At 46.2% G+C, this 20,745-nt stretch overlaps 1 protein-coding gene across 1 annotated transcript in view; it reads right to left on the bottom strand.

Annotated features, from left to right (window-relative positions):
- AMOT (angiomotin) overlaps positions 1–10,395 on the bottom strand; it is a 49,547-nt gene extending 39,152 nt beyond the window's left edge. Inside the window, exon 1 of the mRNA XM_040572841.1 lies at positions 10,264–10,395. The gene's annotated coding sequence lies outside the window, so the exon portion shown is untranslated. The remainder of the gene's footprint in view (positions 1–10,263) is intronic.
- Positions 10,396–20,745: the final 10,350 nt, after the last annotated feature.

The raw sequence follows: 20,745 nt of genomic DNA, 5'->3' as shown, positions 1-20,745 counted from the left end.
TAACGCCAGGGCTCAATTAACCTGCGTGGAGCAATAACAACTTCACAAGTGAAGAGAAGCATCTTTCTTTAGCTTGTGAAACCGGGAGGAATGCAAGAGTCCCTGTGAGGGCAGCCTGTGCATACTTGCCCAGGATGAGTGCTTAGTCAAGAAGCTAATTAGCTTACACATCAGGTGGGATGGGAACAGGTTCACCCCCTCCGAAGGGCTGGAGTACAGTTAAGCACTTTCAGTTTTACTATCAAGTTTTGGGTCATTCTTATGCAGAGCGATCCAGCGACAGATGAGTGGCCTGAAGGTTGTGCTAAGTAATTCTGTGGGGTTTTTTTGTAAAACACACGCGTGTATTACTACTTAGCCTGGTTGGCAACAGGTGATGGGATGCTTATCAGCTTGATGAAGTCCCAGGTTGGTTTTTAGGTGCGGAGTTATCTTCAGACATACCTGCGTGCTGGAGTAGAGCAGGGGAACACAAAACAGAGATAGCACAGCTAGGACGGGCTGGGAAACCCCCGGGGCAATCGCAGAGCCCAGCTCACATGCTGAGTCACCTGGAGCTTCATGGAAATATGCCTTTGCTACACGGCCTGTGCAAAGCCCAGCGTGCACTCTGCCTGATCCTGCACAATTGGCTCAATGTGAGTGCCGGTGAGACCGCTGGAAACGCAGCTGTTCTGCACACACGCTCGCTTTGAAGTGGCTGGGAGCACTGGACTCACGAGGGTGCGGTCCAAAAATTCTGTAATGCATAGTGCAGGCTATCACTGAACGCTCTCCATTTTGTTCCAGCCCTACCCAAGGAGGAGGGAAGAAGTACACGCTACGACAGCCCTTGAGGATAAAGGTTCCCAAGGTCTGGCGCCAACACCCAAAGCCACAAGGCAGCACACGAGGTGTACTGGCATCCTGACAGCGCTCCGGCACCTGCTCCCAACCAAAGTGGGTTTCAGACTCCAGCCATAAGCACTTCCCCAGCTTCCACTCAAGCATCCCGTCCCTGCTTGCCTGGGTCTGCTGACTGGCTCAGGTGATCTTGGAGGGTGGCACCGAGCAGGTGCATGGAGCGGCGCCAGCATTACTCATCTTCATACCAGAGGGACAGAGTCACCGGGCAAACAAGAAAAACTTCCTCCTTTTCACTAAAAACAAGAACAATGTCACCCGGAGGGGCGCAAATAATACGCATACCCCTGAGATTAGATCACCTGGCAATTAGAGCGAGAGGCCAGCAGAACACCCGCGGATCGATCGCGGCTCTGACGACTCCAAGCCCACCTTGGTCAAGAAGCAGAGAGCTGTGCCAGGAGCCACCGACCATCCTCCAGTGCTCCCAGTACCAGGAATGGGGCACAGAGAAGCCCGAGAAAGCCTGGCAGGCTTCACGAAAAAGCAGCAAGTTGCTCAGCTTCAAACAAGAAGTCAAGACAGCAACACGGGAAGAACCCACCCCTCTAAATAACATCTCCGAGGGAAAGCTCAGAAGACCTCAGAATTACTGCTCCCTCACTGCTAAGTGCCAATTTCTTCCCAGAGAGTTACCTATAATCTTAACCAACGTAATTTAGAATGTGCATTTAAAAAAAAGAAAAAGAAAAAGAAGGAAGCCCTACAGAGGCTGGTATAAATAGGAACGCTTCAGGACTTCAGGCATTTTGGGAAGAAAGCTTTGGAATTTCAAGCTCTTCCACAACATTTCAGAACTGAACTCCAAAGCGTTACTCTGAGGGACATTTTTCCGAACATACTGCTCTAACAGGAAAACTGGTCTGGGTGCATTCACCCGGCTGTCTGTCCCGGGAACACTTCTGAGTGAACACACCGCACCATTCACTTACTCAAACTGTTAGGCAGCACTAGCAGGCACACACACGCATCTGTAGGGGCCTGTGCTGCGATTTCTGCACGTTTCACGGAGCTCCAGTTCCAACACAAGCAAGAGGAGCTCTGCGCTAACAAAGGCCGAGATCTCACCTCTCAGACACCGTCTTGATAAACCCGCGTGAGCTCGATCTGGTTTGAGTCACCCCACGTCTCATTTCGGAGGTCTGCCTCCCAGCGCGTACCGAGCGAGATTCATCTGCTTCGAGCTTCACAGATTTCCAGTAATTATCCTTGCAGAATTTAGGAATTGTTGTAAGCCCAAGCCGCAATGTGAATTCAGCATCAGGCTTTGTTTTGTCTTTTCAGAGAGCTCCGCTTCTTGCTGCTGCTAGCACTCAGGCAGCGCCCTGCTTCTGTCGTCAGCAGCCCCTGTCCCACAACTATCCCAAGTATGTCTCAGCACCATTTTCATTGCATTGTGTGGTTTCGCCATTCCTCCACTGATTTAATCCAGGCCTCTCCTCGGGGCTCTCAGATAATGAAAACCATGTGAGAGGAAAATGTAATCTTCAAACATGCAAACCAGTTTCATGTGCATTATCAGAAGGGAGCAAAATGTTGACAGTGCATCATTTGTCCCTACTGATAGCATCGGGCTCTTTTAATTGCTGAGGAGATAAAAAGGAAGATTACAATCGGCATCTGCATTAAAAATAAAGTCAAAATCCGAGCCCAAAAGCTTAAGTCCTGAAAACAACGGAGATACACTCCCTAAGCAGCTGTAGGGGTCTGGTGCAACCTTAAGGTAGCACGCCGCCAGCCCTGACATCCTGAAAATGTGCATAAGAAGTTGATACAAATAAAACTTGCAGGCGTAAAAGGGTGTAGGGAAGAAATCACTACGGCCTAACGCTAGCATGGAATTTTCTGGCTTTTTCCAGCATTACCACAATCTAAACTATTTTAAGCCCTTTTTTCATAAGGAGGAGCTCTTCTCGTTTCACAGAGCAGTCGTACAGAATTCAATGGGACTAGTCACAAAGCTGGGCAAGCAGTCGGGCACGGGCCCTCCTTTTCCACAAGGCTGCTCTTTTTTCTTTTCTTTATAAAGGGAACCAGCTAAAACACAGCTAACTTATCAGCCGCTGCTCATCCCGGCAGACCCAGCAACGCTCCTTCTGAGATGCCACGGCCCAAGAAAAGGAACAAACCCTACCGCAGGACTCGCACAACCCGAGCCCATTTCGTGATCCAAACGAGGCAGCACAGGTTAAAAAGATGGATCTGCGTTATTTTATTTTATTTTTTTTTTTAAGTAAAACCCAAGAGGAGATCCAGACCACCAAATTTTTAGAAAGCAAGGATGTTTTCCAAGTGGTTTTGGTGTCGTTCTTTATCATAACCACCTGGGTTTTTCATGTGCACCTTGTAAAAAACCTGTAATTACTTGTAAGATGATTAACTAAGCCTCAGCCCCACACTGGGAGGAAGATATTACGACGCTCCTTTTAGCGCAGCTCCATCTATGTTTCTGCTGCCACAACTATGTCACTCAGGGAATTGATTTTTTTCACTGCAACTATTCCAGCAACCACTCTAAAGCAGCTACACCAGGAAATAATTGGTTTTAGGTATATTACTCAGGAAGCCTTGTGTAAACCATACCAGCAAAACTATGTCCTTGCTAATATAAACTTCATCACGACTAGGAGGAGTTTCCATAATGACTGAAGCAGCAAGTATTTTAAGCACAGATTCTGCCGAAACGGCTTTGACTGAGGATGTAGGCACCCTAGAACCTCCGCAAGCAGGAGGCAGGGGAGTTTTCTAAATATCTTGTGCAGTTGGAGAAGATACTCCTGCGAGGTATCCCTAGCAGCTGGGGAAACAAGAAGTTGGAGCTATGTCATATTCCCCTGCTGAAGGACATCTGCACGTTTGGGTTTTGATGGTGCAGGGTTAGGAACGAAGAGCACACCAGGATCTTACGCCACGGAAGCAGAGATGTGCTGAGATGAACCTTGCTGAAGGTGCAGAAGCCACCCCAAAACAACTCGGGGTGTCCCTGCTGCCACTCCGGGCTGCAGGCAATGCAGCAGCAGGACGCATGCGGAGCTCTCCTGTTTTCATGGGCAGGGGATGTGACGTAGGGCCTCACTGGCGCTGGAAAACCTGGCACCCTGACCTCTTGAGACAAGGTGAACCTGGGGTGCTGCCTCGGGGCTGGCTGTCTTCCACAAGCGATGTCTCGTGACCCTTGGGTCACCACTTCAGCCTTCTGCGATCCTCCAAGGCACCATCCCTCCAAAACGCCATCGGAGCGGGATGGGACGGGGTCTGGGGCTTCCCACATCTGTTGTTCTCTTGTCTCCTGCTTTCCAAATCAGAAATGCACTGGTTGTTCTCCAGGTGGTAAATCCATTCTCCTCCCCATGGATGCCAACATTTTTTTATTATTTTTAAACAAGATCCGAGTGCTCCATGCCCAATCCATAGCCACCACCAGGAAAAGCCAGGTATTTTCAGGCACCTTGAGAGGGTTTTTCCACCTGCTCTCCCCAGTCCACTGATCTTACCCAAGGGAAGGGTGGAACAGACTATGTGATTGCACTTGGTCTCTTAAACCTTTGTCATTCTGCAGTAAAAGAGGGGATTTTTTTTAAACCTAATAGAGATTACGCGCAGCCAATGTGAGCATTTGGCTGTGATGATTTCGGTAAACTACAGATTACCAAATCCTTGTACAGCGCCGCGAGCCATCTCACATTGTTTTCATGTCCTGTGTCTCCAGAAATATGCAAGAGGTTTTAGTTTTGTTTCATTATTTTTTTTAAAGAAAAAAAATTGCCAAACCAGGGAGATGTTTTCCCACCCTGTTTTTCCCAAGCCCTACGACAGGACGGGCTCATCCTAGCATGGAGCTGTACAATTCGCTTCAGCTGGACACAGAACTGCCCAAATTAAAAGAGGAAGAAATGTTCACCAAACCCTGAAGAGAGCAAAGTCATTGAAATGTGGAATTACTTTACTTGGGGGTTGCAATAAATAATCCTAAAAGGTTAAGCAATCTATTAAAAAACAAGTTGTGTAGAAAAACAAAGCATTTTAAAGCAAACAACAGTTCCTGTGATAAAACTCTTACACAGACGAGAGCCTTACAAAAGCTAATTAATTAAACTAAAACTTAAATTGGCTTAATTCATAGGCATTCATATAATAGAATTGCTCAGCAAAATCTTGGTCTACAACCAGATATTCTAAGTGCTTACTAAAGGCCTTGCTATTATTTGTATCAAAGACCAGTTTTATTAGATCAGGGCGCTTTTCTTCATTTAAACTAAGGCTTCAGCTCGCGGGGAGAGAAGAGAGCCCCTGGTTTTCCAGCGCTAGGCCAGCAACAGAGGAGCTGCTCCCAGCAAGGCACAACACGTCGGACAGCCATTAAAATCCACGAGCACAACCCAGGACCCCTGAGCCTCGCAGGAGACTCCAACACACGTCCTTCCTTTGCTTAAGTTAAGCACTCGCACGTAACCACTGCTCTCCTAGGACAAGATTGGAGGGCTTTGAGAACTTCCACGGGTCTTTTTTATTTTGGTCTCAGTTTTCTGTTTTGTTCAGGACTTTCTTTTCATATTCTCCTGTTCCTATTCACTCACCCATTCATTCCTCACCATCTCCCATTGAAATCAGGTGTCTGGTTTGCCCTGAATGCCCATTTATACACAGATAAGTTTCAAATATATCATTAGCTAGAAAATTACGTCTGAGTGTCTAGGTAAACACAAATTACAGCAACCCTGAAAAACTCCTTTCACCTGAAGGCGTAACAGGTAAGTCAGACAAATATTATGCTGCATATTTAGAAATGCATTGCTGCTAGGGCCTCCTTCACACTAGTATTCTCCAAAGCTGTTGAGATTTATTTCCTTTTGCCTTGAAGATTACATTTCAAGACTACTCAGGAGAGCCAAGCAATGTGCAAGACCTGGATACTTGCTGACTTTCAGCTCTCCTACCATGCAGTACAATGTTTTCACGTGGACACAACTTCAGCGTCAGATCTGTTCCAAGCATAAGCCAAAAACTTTTGCAGAAGCTGAAGACGCAGCCACGGCATGGAGGCGGCAGTACGGCGACTCTTCCTGTGGCTGGCACTGCCTTCCAGTTTTTCGGAATATGCTCTCCTGTCCAATGGGGTTTAACAACTGAGAAGCTCCTGCAGCCAATCTGGACTCCGAGGGCAGCTGTGTGCCTGCTCGTTCATAAAGACAATGATTTAAAGCCTACGATGTGATACATGGGGCATGTACGGAGAGAAGATCGAGCAGAAGAGGTAGACAAAAGTCAAATCTAGAAAACAACCACACATCAAAAAGCAAGACGAGCAAAGGGTTCCTGAAAGCAGAAAACGAGCTTACAGAACTCGGCTGTGGCCCAGATTCAACACAACGGACTAAATCATTTTGACAAATCCTCGGGTGCTTCCTGAAACTTTACAGCCCCGGCAATGGGCATTTGGAACACTTCTCTTAAGGACCGAGAGATCCAAGTCCTCCCTCGTGTTTCAGTGGAGAGAAGAGGAGAAAGAGAGCCTTCAGCCTTATTGCCAATCCCCACAAATGACTGTTCTCACCCTATTATAAACATTTGGTCTCCATGGAAGGGGGATACCTAGCAGCAAACATTGGCAACCAAGGACATTCCACTCCACTGTATCGTCCACAATAGCGAGGGGAAAAAAATCCACAAGGCTGTCGCAGTTCGGAAACCTTTCAGGAGACTTCTTCAAAAGCAAGTGTCTGGAAATACCTTGAAATATGGGACTGTGCAACAAAAGCTAGATGGGGGAAAGACAGGCATCTTCCTGAATTCAGAAAGCGTTTGCACTTCACCCCAACGTGGGAATGTCTAATAAGCCAAGAAGCATTCGCCAAGAACAAGGTCAGTTTTCTAATTCAGCACAGAGCCTAACACACACCCTATTTTGCCCTGCACATAGAGTCTCATAACATACAGGTGTTTGGAGCCAGGCTTTAGCTAGTTTAATGTGAAATCTTACCACGTAGGGACTTCCTTGTCGTGGGCTTTGTCTTTCCACCGGGTTACAGCTCTGCAACTCTTTAGGAGCTGTCAGTATGAATGAAGCAGGAACTGCAGACTGGAGTCCTGCCCCAGGAGAGGTACGAGCAGATAGATTCATTCACAGCTAAAAGGATTTCACGTTAACATACACTTGGACTGTTGATAATTTTGGAATTAAAGACTTATCTCTGTATATACACTGATAGGGCAACAACCTACAGCTTACACCAGATTTTGCTCTACGTTAATAACAGAAAGCCTTTAATGAGCTGAAATTTCACTTCAGCTTGTCATTCGTTACAGTGACAGTGAGTCCAAGCCATGGACCAAGACACCATTGTGCTGGATGCTGTACAGAGTTAAATAGTGCATGTTGTTCCTTCCAAAATAAAACCAACCACACACAAAAACAACCCTACATTATACTCAACTGGAGATGAAAGGAAGGGATAAAAGAGGGAGAAGGGTTTGTGTTTTGAGAACTTGGGGGTTGCAAGTGCTCAGTTTCACCATCACAATTGGGAAAACGTGGCAGTTAAGCAATGAAACCTTATTTCCAAATAAAAAGATCAGTCAGTTTGCCGATGAAGGACAGGATAAAGAGAACAAGGGGACTATTAAATTATCTCAACTTCTGAGATTCTTGCTATTCTTTTACAAAGTGAATGGCTTATGCTAATCAGGATGCATCTGAAATATATCCTTCAAGCCTTCTTGTACAAATATAGTTCTTATTTATCCAGAAAGATCCCCACCAGCTGGCAATGTTTGCATACAATGTTAAACCCAACTTTGAGAGCCCATGCATTATGAGTCATTTTACGTTTAAAAACATCAGTTCTCTTAGCTGTTATTGAAGATGGGGTATCCAAGAGGAATTTTAGTGGAATTCAACAACAATTCTCTGTGTTACCATTCCACTTCCTCTAGCACAAAGCAGCTGTAAGTTTTTCTTGTTGGTTTTTTTTTTTTTTTTTTTTTTCCCTGTGCTTTGCCTATAAAATATCTTTGGAGCAGGGACAAAAGGATTTGCACCAATCCCTTCTATACGAATCAAATATTTATGCTATACCCTCTTCAAGAACTTTCATCTAGCAACCTGTGGAATGTGATCTCCTGACCTTAACACTCAAGCACATCTAAATCAGCTGCCCTTTGAGCTGTATTACAGACTGCAGGGATTTTTTTAAACATTCTTATTGCAGGCATATGAAAACCTTGTGGCCCAGCTGCGGCACTCTGCAATACAAAGCGGACCATACATTAGTCCAGAGTCGCTCAAGCCTGCCTTACGAAAGAGCAATACTGATTCTGCAATGTTTACAGCACAAGCCGATGCCATGCGTCACCGTAAGCAGGTAGAATAATGAGCCCTGCTATCAGTATATTGCCCAGCCATCAAAACTCAAATGTATGTCGGGTCAAACAAATCCAAAATTATGAGGTGCCGGCACCACCGAGGGTTCTACAACCCCGTGTCCCCCCATATGGCCCATTCTGCCTACCTGCACTGCCCAGCTCAACAGGGCAGGCAGTGCTGCCCGCAGAGCATCTCCAGAATCAGAAACAGAGAGCTCGTGGAGAGAGCAGGCACCCCTTTCCCTCCTGAAAATCCTCCCCTTTCGTCAATAAAGAGGAAACAAATCATTCTGCCTTGTGCTTATGGCTCCCAGGAATGTTTTAAGGACTGAGGTTATACTGCAAACAAGCGTCCTGGAGAGGAAGAGAGGGAAGACCAAGTGCCCCAGATGAACCTGCAACTGAGACTTCTCCCAGGGGACGGATTTCTCCAGGGTCAGCTCATGACCCTACTGCTAGGAGGAGAAGGCAGTGAGGCAGCCCTGGAGAAAATCTGACGCAAAGATTTAACAGAGTCATGGTCTTGACAGTAGGGTTCTTATCTCTGTATCAGTCCTGAACAACCAATGCAGTGTTGCCATCACTCCACAGCTGCAGCACAAGCTCAAGAAGATGGTTCTTGTATCCCCACCCTTGATTTGGTGGAGAGACCTGGTCACCTGAAACAGTCACAGGCAGCCGAAGGTGGTGAGACAGCAGCCAAAACCTGTATCATGTCCTCTGCCAGATCCTGCTCGGACCTTCACAGCTGCCCTACTGGCTGTTACAGTTCTCCAGGGGTCCCTCAGCCGAGCACCTGCTGACTTTCTGCCCTCCCTCCGCAGGGGGAACAGAACGCCTTTTCCACTTTCTTTTCCCCACAGAAATCCCTCCAAGGGGAGAGGAAGAGGAGGGAAAAAAAAAACAAAGAGGAACAGGGACTGCAACAGAGTGGTATTTAGCATTTCCTGTATCATCCACAGGAAAAACCCACGCAGTGGGGAAGAGCGTGATGTCAAGGCTGGTTCCACTACACAAACAGCCAGATCCTCCCGCTGGGGGATGGATGCTGTGTGTTTCCACAGGGAACAATGTAATCCTCCCTGCAAAGGAGGAGTCCGGCTACGAGCCACACGAAATTCCACAGGTCCTTCACTTGCACAAAAGCCTGGTAGTGATGAAATTTTGGCCTAGAGGAAGTGGGTATGAACGCAGAGCTGGGGGAGAAGGAAAAAAATCAGAAATTCACAGCGGTATTATCATTTATAAACCAGAACACATCCAGCACTTGGCCCCTGGAGATCGGAGTAAGCTACAAAATGTGTTTCCCTGCACAGAGCTTGGGCCTCCATCCAATTATTATGTGCACATGTCCTTGCTGCGTTCCCAGCCTTACTTAAAAAACACAAAACCCAAAGAAAACATATCTTCACATTCACTGCACAGCACCAAGCACGTTACCAGCCACGTTCGATAATCTGCTAAGATGTGTATACACCTTAATTACAGGCTCAACACTTCTACACCTTGTGACACAAGGAATAAAGCACTTAATGTAAAACAAACTCCAGTCTGAAACAAGGAATCTCAGCTGATTGTGGAAGCCCTATGTGCACGCATGTATACGTAAACACACATACATACTTCTCCGTGAAGCATGACGAGCAAAGACAATCTTGACACGTGGATTACAAGCACAATGCCTGTGATTATTTTCTGAAAAGAGCATCGCAAGAAACACTTCTGCTTTCAAACACAGCCCGACACAAACCCACTTCCCTGACTTGCACCGAATTTTACTCTGATTACACATAAGCACACAAGTATTAATTTTAGCTAATATTCACTGCTGGTGGTGAAACAGGTGGGCGAGCGTATTTTTCCTGTGTCAGTTTTGCAAGGTGGAGAGCAATCTTTGCAGGAAGGAGCGAGCAAGGACGGCCAAACGCCAGGGTGCCTCCCAGCTCTGGGCTGCAGGAACGAACGCCGAGTCCCTTGCGCCATGAGCACGGCTCTTACCTACAGATCCGCTGGACAAAAGGATTTTCTTTTCAGCAACTGGACACTGGCAGCTCGTTGGGTCGGTCACACAAAGCTTCCCCGCTGCCGAAGGTAGTTTTTCTCCTCGGGTTTTTTGGTGTTGCCGTTTGAGTTTTTACCCCTGGGAGTAAAGGGCAGCGTGGTGGATGCAGCAGGGGCAAAGGGTGGAACTGGCGACCCAAGAAGCAAGCGGCAGAGCTCCCTCCAGAAGATGTTGCGTTTCAGGGCGCTTTCACTTGCAAATCCTTCTTCATCCTCAGTGTCAATACGACCGGAGGGGAGGGCACAAACTTTTTTAACTGCAGAACCAAGCCGCGCTCTGCGAGGATGGGGGGCCGTGCTCCGAGCTGGATGAGTGGCTCGACTTTTATTAAAAATACGCCTTCGGCTGGGTGGAAATCCGACGCGGGGAGGAAAGGGGAAGGGGAATGGCAGGCAGCGAAGCCTGGCGCTGTCAGCAGCAGGCAGCAGCCCTCAGCATCGCGGCCGGGGCTGGCAGCCGGGCTCCGGCCGCTCCTCGCCTCCTTCCCCGCCGTTACCTGAGCACGGAGGAGCCGCGGGGCCGGCGAGGTGTGCACAGACGGACGGACGGACACACAGAGAGAGCCGGGGCCGGGCTGCTCCGCTCCTCCGCCTCCTTCCGCCTCCCTCTGAGGCGCCCCGCGGGCCGGGGCTCCGCCAGGGCGGGCAGGAAGCGCCCCCGCCCCCGGCTCCAACCCCAGCGCCAGCCCCAAACCCAACCCCAACAACCCCAACCACCCCAAACCCAAGCCCAGCCCCAACCCCACAACCCCCCGGCCCCGCCATTACGCGCCCCTGAGGAGCGGGTCCCGCCGCCCTGTCAGGGAGAACGGGCGCTGCCTGCCGGCGTGTGGGCACAGCGCCGCGGAGCTGCCTCCCCGCCGCTCCTACTTCATAAAAATTCAAAGCCGAGCTCCTAAAACAGCCAGCCTGACGCCTTCCGAGGTGCTCGGACCTCTGCTGCCCTGACATGCGTGGGTCCGGGGGACTGTGGGAAGAGAAGGGACTTCGGCGCGCTCCCCAGGTGCTCCACAAGGTTTTGCTGGTTGTTTTTTTTTAGCACTTTGTCACTTGCTAAAAGGCAGTAACTGCACTGAGAGGGGTTTTTGATGAAGGATTCAGCGTCTGGGGTCACACAGCTACCACAGAATTTCAACTTTAAAAGTAGTTTGGCTTTAAACATCTAACAGCTCCACAAAAGAAAAAAAATACGCATGTCCTCTGTGCCCATCTCCCCACAAAGGATCCCAAAATGCTGTGTTCATAAAAGAGCCTCGGTCCAGTCTACCTGCTTCGGAACATGCAACAAATGGGGTAACGGCAGCAAACGGGACAACAGCAGGCTGCAAACCTCCACTTACGAGGGGCAGCGCTCTGCTTTCGAGATGGGGTAAGTGACTCTAACTTCTCCGAGACCCACGCCGCAACGAGGGCAAGTCCCCAGTCTAAACAAGGCCCCAGGTAACAAACTGGTCCTTCAACAGGGGAGAATTTGTGTACGAACCACGGTACCCTGCCTTGCTCACAATTCACTGCCACATTTTCGTACAACGTGCCTGAGCCCTCCCAGTGAGGCCACTGCTGTCCATGCTGCAGGACGGGCACCGAAGGGCGGCTTCGAGAAAGAACAGAGGGGTGAACAAGAAGCAGTCACCAGCAGGCTGAGTACAGTACTATGGCCTGACCACGTAAATATTAAGCCCATTAAGTAGTACACGCTTGGTAAGGTTCAACATCCATTTCTGAAAGAATGAGAAGTGCCACAACTGGCCACACATCAAATCCTCGCACAGCAGGACCTGGCCCACTGACTTGAGTGCGTTTGGGCTCTTTGTGCGAGATGAGAGAATTTGATTCAGCCATCTACCCTTCAGCTGCTCTAAGGAAATGACTCCTTTCCAACACTTGCAACTCTTCCGATTTAAAAGAAGGATCTGGAAAAGATTTCAGGAAGTCAAACTTCAGAAATCCCAAACGCAGCGTATATAAACATCTATTTTTTCCCCTGTAATTGATATTCATGCATTGGAACTATTCAGTGGAACAAATGTAGAAGCACATGTAAACAATTCATTAACATCCCATAACCTTACAGTTTGCAAATGCAAAAAAAAAAAGACGACAGAACAAGTTAATGAAGCACATATTTCCTAGATGCTGTGGGGTAGAGTTGTAAGGGAAATATATAGCTACAGTGAATCAAACAGTTAGAAAGTAAGCTTCAATCACACATCCCGTCTCCCTCCCACATGCTGTAAGAAAATAGAGTGGCGAGTAAAGAGAGAAGAAGGTAGAGTCATACGGAAAGTGAAAATATTGCTTCATTCAGACACTGAAAAGCAGCTAGCCGTGCCCAAGGCACATTAACCTCAAGTCATCTGCTGCTGTTTATTCTACAGAACTGCTAGCGCTGCTCGTGTTTAACCCACACAATTGAGATAACAGCTTTATCAGAACTGGAAAAGAACAAAGATGCACGAAATCCAAATTCTCTCCCTTCAAATACTCTCCCCCCTGCACCCAGCTCGCGCCCAGCCCAGCGCTCAGGAGCTCCAGCACACAAGGGCTGTCTGAACAGCTGCCAGGGGAGGAAGCAAGCAGTTTCCATACACACATCACACCACAATGTGGGAATTCAGGAAACAACATAAGAAAGGGGTTCCTAATAACTGTTCCAGCGTCCTCGGGCCAATTTATGCAATCATACAAAGGTCACAGGCGGTGTGTTAAAAAGCGCAAAAGATAAATGCCACAACGGCAACTATTTCAAAGGAGGAAAATAAATCCTGAGCTTACAAAGCATTCGGATGACCTGGAATTGCTCCACCTACAAATTTTTTTTTTTTTTAAGAGGTTGTCCTTGGCATTCTTTAAAATTCCTCCATCTTAAAGTTCCTCCCTCCAGGAATCGCTGCAGCTCTGCCGTCCTTTGTCCTCAGCAGCTGGAGCTCAGGAAGCTGCTGATATTATCCCTCATGTACGGGGAGGAATCGCCGCTCGCTCCTGCGTCCATTCAGCGCGGCTGAGGGGGGGGAAATTAATTTCTGTGCATCTCTGATCCCACGCCAGTTTAAGAGCGCTTTTCTTCTGGCATGTAAAAAATAAACCGTTCACAGGGCTCAGAAATGCCATTTAGCTCATGGGGCCAGATAGGACTCCCCCCACATCCCTCCAGGCTGGGAATTCTTTGTCTAGTCTGTAAATACACTGTTAAGTGAAATAATGGCCTCACAGTAAACAAACAGCAATGCAAGCAACAGTAAAAAAGACTCAGAAAAGGAGATGAGGTTTATTAGGTGAGCAGGAGCTAAGAACGGTTAACTGTGACAAGGGAGATTTCTTTCTCTCTCCTGCCACAGAAGTCAAATAGTTTGGCAGATAAGGAAGAAGAAAAGCAGGTAAATGAACAAATACAAAAAAAGTGAACAAATATGCCAGGGCATACAGATTAAAGTAAGATCAGCAGACTCCAAAACCACATAATCACAAGAAACACGTGGAGAAGGCACCAAGGAAGAGGAGGGTGAGGTGGTTTGGGTGGGCATTCAGTCTAGATGTGGAGTTTTTGGAGGCCACTGGACCTGCACACACAGTGACCTCGGACATACAGCTCTGCTGCAACATCGCAGCTTTTGCTGCCGTTTAACCACCACCAGGGCAGACACGGCCAGCTTTAAGTCATGTTCAGAGGATCTGACGTTGCTGCTGTCAGGCCTGAGCTGTAACTAACCCTGAAAAATTCCCTCAGGTCCTGTCACTGGGTGCAGCTGGAGACCAGCTATTTCTTCTGAAGAGGAAGAAATAAAGAAATCAATCTGGCAGAGATGAGACTGAGACATGAATTATATGTAAAACCAGTTAACGTTCACCAACAGATGGCAATGACAAATATTCATATGCCAACACCACTAGAAATTACCACCATAAAACAACGTTCGTAGAATTGCTAGAAAAAAATAGAAAAAAATGCTAGAAAAAATTTAGAAAAATGCTAGAAAAATACTCTTCAAAACACAAGAGCAGCAGGAATAGTTACTACCTATTCTTCTGTCCCTCTCTAAGCACTTACTGTGTCCTTCTATATAAGTTAATTATTCTACCAATTCTATATAATGAAACTGTAACGACCACATAACTCATGGGAGGGAAGCAGCTGATACAGAGGCTTTTGCATGGACAACCTCACGTCTCTGCTCAGCTTTGCACCATACCATGGCTCCTGCTCATCTACGGTTCTGCATGCTGCTGCGTGTGAAGATTTCTTAAAATTATGTCAGTCCGGCCGGTACCTCTAACGGAGTGTAACTCAAGTTCAGCATGGTTCCTCGGGTGAAGAAAGGGCCTGCACAGGAAGGGGGAGAAAAGGGGCAGCTTACTGCAGAGAGATGCAATACAGAGGTCAGCAGAGACGTGTCACCCATGAGGTGATTGATCAGATACCACCTGTAAAGAGAATTATTCTAACCGGTGAACCTTGCCCCCCTTTTTATGGAGCATTTTGGAAGCAGGTGGTGTCGCTAGAAGAGTGGTAAACAACTGCCAACTTTGTAAAAAACAAACAAAATGTTTCAGCTTTGCTCTACATGAATTCACAGCCCAGGTCTGTAGACTTAAATGCAGTTTGGGCAAAATAAGGCCAGCAGGGTTAGTCTGGACACAGATTTCCTTACAAGATGCTTGTTCTCCCTCAGAAGGGCTGTAAGCCTTTAACTGATGTCTACTGTATAGTAAGGTCCTTAATGTGTGAAAGTTGACCATTTCCCTCGTCTCTCTGCACTCTTTGCTTCTCATGCGTCTTTTTTCTAAGGAGATCTCTCTTCAGATATTTCTGAAATGAACTAAGAGATTCCCTAAGCTCCTAACAGGTCTGGATCAGAGTGAAGTGTAAGAGCAAGGCACAGAGGCCCTACACTTCAACACGGCCTTTGTTTGCTCTCGATGACTAAAGAATGTATGAAATCACATGAGAGTGAGATTACAGCAGGTTCTGCAGCAAAAACAGATTTAACAATCCTGATCTGACCACAAATATTATGAGGGGAAAAACATGTCTGATTTAACACCAAAAAGCTTCACCACTTTCATGTCTCCAGGACTAATAATGGTGCCAACACACTGATAAAAAACATGGGGACAGGGCCAGTGTTCCTTTTTGATGTAAAGCTTTTGCAACTCTTTTTTGATACTGATGTCAGAATCAGACTGAGATCTGGGAGAGGCCCAACCAAAAGCAATCTCCCACTGCCTTGGCAGGTCAAAAAATGATCTTGGTGATAGAGTGAGCACCACACACATGCTAGAGCTCTACAAACTGTAGGAGCACGGCCACCTTCTCCCACTAAAGAGAAGCTGTGCTGAATAGTAAACAGATTACTTAATTTCATTAACATGAAATTAAAGAGGAGGAATGAAAGGAGAGATGTTATGCATAAAAAAGAGCAAATGCATTAGAACAAGATATATGAAATTCTGTTATAATTGCTTGAAAAAGTGGCAATTAGAGATTTTCTGTGTACATAGTTCTCCTAAAAGCTGTCTTTCTCCTGTAGTGAGCTACAAAGATTGATAATTAGAGGCAGCAAGATAATCATGTAACAGATAGCTGATTAACATTTTATTTAAAAAAACTAAAAATAGAATTACGGAACAAAGTCTGATTTGATTTTACAATCTACTTAAGAATCTGCTGCGGATTCTGAAAGAGCACCAGCACTCTCTGCTGGTGATCTTTGTTCAAGAGTTATCTAGAGGAAAAAAGAAAATGCATTATGTTTTTTAATGTGAAATGCCATTTTTGTTTTAAAAGGATGATTAATTAGAACCCTATCAATTTAGCAAACAGCAACTAAGAGCTAGTTATGTTTTTGGAAACAATACAGTCATTGCTAAGAAGTGTATTTACTACAGGCAATCATCATTCACTGGAATAAATTTCACTGGTGCAAATAAACATCTGATGTTTAATGCTTCGCTCTGCAGAAAGCACTTCTGCTGTGCTGCAGCACAAAGGCAAGCTGGTGTGAGAAGTTCCCGTGATGCCAAATCCCTTGGCTCCACTCTGACTTTCCATCAATTTTAGAGCTACGCCAAGAAAAACAGCTCTTCGTAAAAAAGTCTGAGTGCAGCACCAACATCTTCCCCGACAGCAGTCGCAGTGGAAATGCTGCTATGCTTTCATCAAAGCCAACCTGCTCGCAGCCCTCTCTGTTACACCCTTTCCCAGGAGGCTGCCAAAGCCTCGTCTCCTTTTGTCCAGCGTGTACCCGAGCCTCATCCACACCCCTGCAGATTATTTCACTGCATCCATGCCACAGACGGAGCAGGGACAAACAGATCGGCAGCGAAATAAAATAAAACCAAAGCCAAGTACCTAAGTGACAGCTGTCCCAGTTTCCAAACTAGACACAGATCAGGCATCGGCGAGAAGGGTTAAAGACTGGCAAATTGAATCCATGTGCAGCTCATGAAAGTGTGGGAAACAAAAGAGACAATGTGAGTTAAGGACAGAGCATTCATTAGCAAAGGGCTCAAGTTTCTTGGCTTTTGCTGCTCTGCTTCCCAATGGCTATTTTTCAAGGTAGCTTTTTGTTCTTTCATTTTGAACATCGCTGTGGAAAGACATTATGCTCTAGCTAACAAACTAAGGCTCAGTACATGTTGAACTGCTTAAAATAATTTGTATTTTTAAATCCCTGGGGGCGAGAGGGGAGAGCAGTGTGAGATGAGGTTTTCTGCTGGGTGACAGTGGGCTTTGGGTCAGAGTTTTGTATGACATACCTGATCCAAAGACCTCGAGCACCGCCATAAATATTCACTTATGGTATTAAATATCCACATAAAGAAATCTCATGCATAAAAAAAATACATGAGGATTTATAATGCAGTCCTGTCACAGTAAAGCCATTTTTGGAGACTGGCTGCCAAGCTCCGAGCTGCCCTGCTCTGCAGGTCCCCAAGGGAGCTGCTCCATGTCCCGAAGGACATCAATACCACCTCACCTTGCAATCTGCCTGATAAGGTCCCTACATAACACGAGAATCGAAAATCTAGCCCAGAAATCTGTGCTCGGGCTCTCCAAGAAGGCCGAATTCAAGTGATTCTTATAGGGGAATTATTTGCAATTAAGAAAAAGCAGCAGTTAGGGTGGAATTCTGGAAAAGTCAGTTAAAATTGGGGGGGTCAGAATTTGAAACCAAGGGTCTATCTCACTGTTTCAGTCAGGAGATAGTTGTATATTAAATTTAGCAAGACGTGCCGCATTTTCCTTTAACTGTTTTACTTTATGAAGTAAAAAAAATAGGAAGAAGAGCTCCTGAATTAGAGAAACAGCTGAGAGCCCTAAAGAGAAAAAACACAGTGGTAAAAATAGGTAAGTTTTACCCTAGTCATAAGTCAAAGTCAGAAATAAATGTTCTAATGCATTCTGTTCCTGACAAATCTCAACTTCAGAAGTGCTTCGCATCTGCTGGGAGTCCTAAGGAACTCTGTAAGCACTCAGGGATCACTGGCACTTGGCAGAGCAGGACGGAGAGCGACAGCCAAGTGCCAAGCACAGGGCTCTAAAACACTGTGTGGGGAACAGAGATTCCTGCCTAAGGGATCAGAGTGAGTTTCCCATCGCACAAAACGGCAAAAGGTTTCAAACCTTTAGTTTTCCACTGGTTAAGGAAGTTAGAATTTCGGACATGACAGGACCCAGCAGGAGATCACTGAACTACATGAAACATGAAGATGCTGAAAGCCTTGAGAACTTGAGTAACCATAGGAAATTAACATGCTGACTTTTTTTTTTTATAATAATATTATTAACTATACATGCCAAACTACTCTTAAACATTCTCTTCCCACATTCATGCCCACACCTTTACCTTCGTACCATTCGAATTCCATATTCAGCTTGGTCCCTTGATCATTAATGCAGACTCCTAAGCTTCAGACTTCAAAGAAACACACGCGTAAGAGTCACAGGCACAGGACTGGAACAGCGTCAAAGCCTCCCTGTGCAGGAACCTCGATCTTCTGTTTGACTTCACTGTACAAATATCTCATCCTATCAAGACTAGGAAATTCAGTGATTTATGTAGGGCTTCCCACAGATTAAGTTAATAAGGGAACCCAACAGTGCCTGATCTCCTTCCGTCTTCCAAACACCGGTAAATGAAAGGAAATGGGAATGTCTCCGGGGGTAAGGGAAAGACGTGAGCTCTCTACAAATGTTAAAGGGAAGAAACCAAAGGCTTCCTTGTGTGTATATGCACTTTTCCAGGAATCCTCTTCCCTCCTCCCTCCCAGAAGTGGCACCACGTTTCCCTGAGACCATTACAATACACAGATGCAAAGCCTTGTCCACACCACAGCAATTTGCTTTTGAACACCGGTGGTTTACTTTTGTTCCCGTGTCCTTCCAGATCTGCTCTTCCACGCTTCTCTGTATGCCGTCTGCCCCACACACTATTTTTTCTTTTCTATTGTAAGTTCTTTGGCCCTTTCTCCTGTTCTCACCCTCTTTCTGCAGCTCAAGGTGTCTGCACTCCCTGCCGCCTCACTTCCACGGGTTCCCCGGTCATTTGCAGCACATTTCCAGTACCGCCAGCATTTCTTGGAGCTCCAGTCATGCCTTGCTATTCAAATACCCCAGCATACCAGACAATTACAGTTTAACACAATGCATTTGAGTTTTACAAATGAAGAAATTACAGCACAGATGGATCAAAATCAGGCCTCTACCAGACCCTATGGGTCTCAGGGACTCATTTTAATACAACATGCAGTCAGCATCCCTGTGAGTTACCTCTGAAAATCACACTGTCATCCCCCTGGCCAAGACTAAGCCTCTTCACGAGAGGCTCAGAAAGGCAGGCTGGCCTTTTCCAGCTTTGTTCATAGCTCTTTTCATGTATCGCCAACTTTCAAGGAAATTACCCAACACCACACTAACACAGGTGGTTTCCTCAGTGGTAAGAAAGCTGCTGAAGCTTATCGGATTCAGCCATTTCTACCTACAAGATGGTCTGTGCTTGCTGTTACATGCTACAATGGTAGTGTGAGATGCTGTTATAGATGCACACATTTCAAAACGCATCCATCAGCCTTATGATCCCCCATAAAACATTGGGCTAAAGTGGCAGTACTGATGTAGACATATTCTAGAGCAATGACTGACTTACTGAGGTGAACTATAAAGCCAAACTCAAATTTCTCTGCCTAATGAGAATGCTGCAATTAGGTCATCACCGAACACTGCGTAACCACAAATCAGAGCACAAACATTCCCACAGAATAACTAATATGTGACAGCAGGTACTTGGAATGAGAACAAGGATTTCACCCATGTAGCCCTGCTGGTGAATTCTGTAGATAAACAGCAGTCCTGAGATAGTCAGCTTCCAGTGGGGACACCCAGGCGTTAGAATACAGAGATCCACTTCAGTAGGAGCAGTTTAGAGCCTGAACTCCCAGACATGAAAGTTCGCATTGACTTTGATGAAGTTGGCGTGCAGTGAGTTTTGTGGGTCAGAATTCTATTTAGGTCGCATATGAACTTGACCCAGGACACAACCTTCTTTGTATCTTCTGGAATCCAGTTTGAGCAACAGTTCTAATTTGCAATAACTAGTTCTCTTCCGCTAAAAAACTGAACTAGTTCCATGCCTACCTTTGCTCAGTTCTGACTGTAGGTTTTGATAACCCTCCAAACACCAGACCTTTATTCAAATGACCAGATAAGGGGCTTCTATAAGAGAACACTCTCAAGAATGCCTTTTGTCACAACCACCCTGGCCCTCTCCCTCTCTGGGGTCCTGCACAGGCACCTGGAAGTACCTGCTGCAGGGGCAGCGAGGTCAGGAGAGTGAGGAGTCACAGGTTAATGAGATACTGTTCTGATCAGGGAGGTTAGGTTACAAGGCCATGCCTTTGAAGGCTGGCTACTTCAGTGCAGCCCTCTGGTTTACGACTGGGGATTTATTTTAATTAGATTATACTCTTAATTATTTATGACCTATATTATCTGTAGAAGCTGCTGAAAAGTTAAGAATATCGGCCTTAATGAGGATAATTGGAATAATTATATTCTTACTTCTTTTGTAAAGCACCTTGAGCCTTACTGATTAGAAGTGCTAGGACAGGATTAGCAGCTTAATGAAAAATTATTATTAAAAAGTGGAATAAAGATGAGCAGTGAATTAAAACGGAATTTGTTATTTTCTATCGCATTAGGGCTGAACTGAGGATCATTTATTAGAGGTGACACACAGAAACTTTTAACCTGATTATCGAACGGGGATCTTCTTTATGCTTTGCACAGTGGAGGATTCCAGGCAAGGAACCTGTGCCCAAACATTGTGAAAAGTGAGAACAGCCCCCCAGGAGCTTGTGCCATGGAAATGCTGGGGCGTCCTACCATCTGCTGGTGGTTCAGTTGATTTTAGGCTATTTACA

The sequence above is a fragment of the Cygnus olor genome, chromosome 13 (assembly GCF_009769625.2).
Source record: "Cygnus olor isolate bCygOlo1 chromosome 13, bCygOlo1.pri.v2, whole genome shotgun sequence".
Lineage (NCBI taxonomy): Eukaryota > Metazoa > Chordata > Aves > Anseriformes > Anatidae > Cygnus > Cygnus olor.
This window is presented reverse-complemented; position numbering and strand designations above follow the sequence as displayed.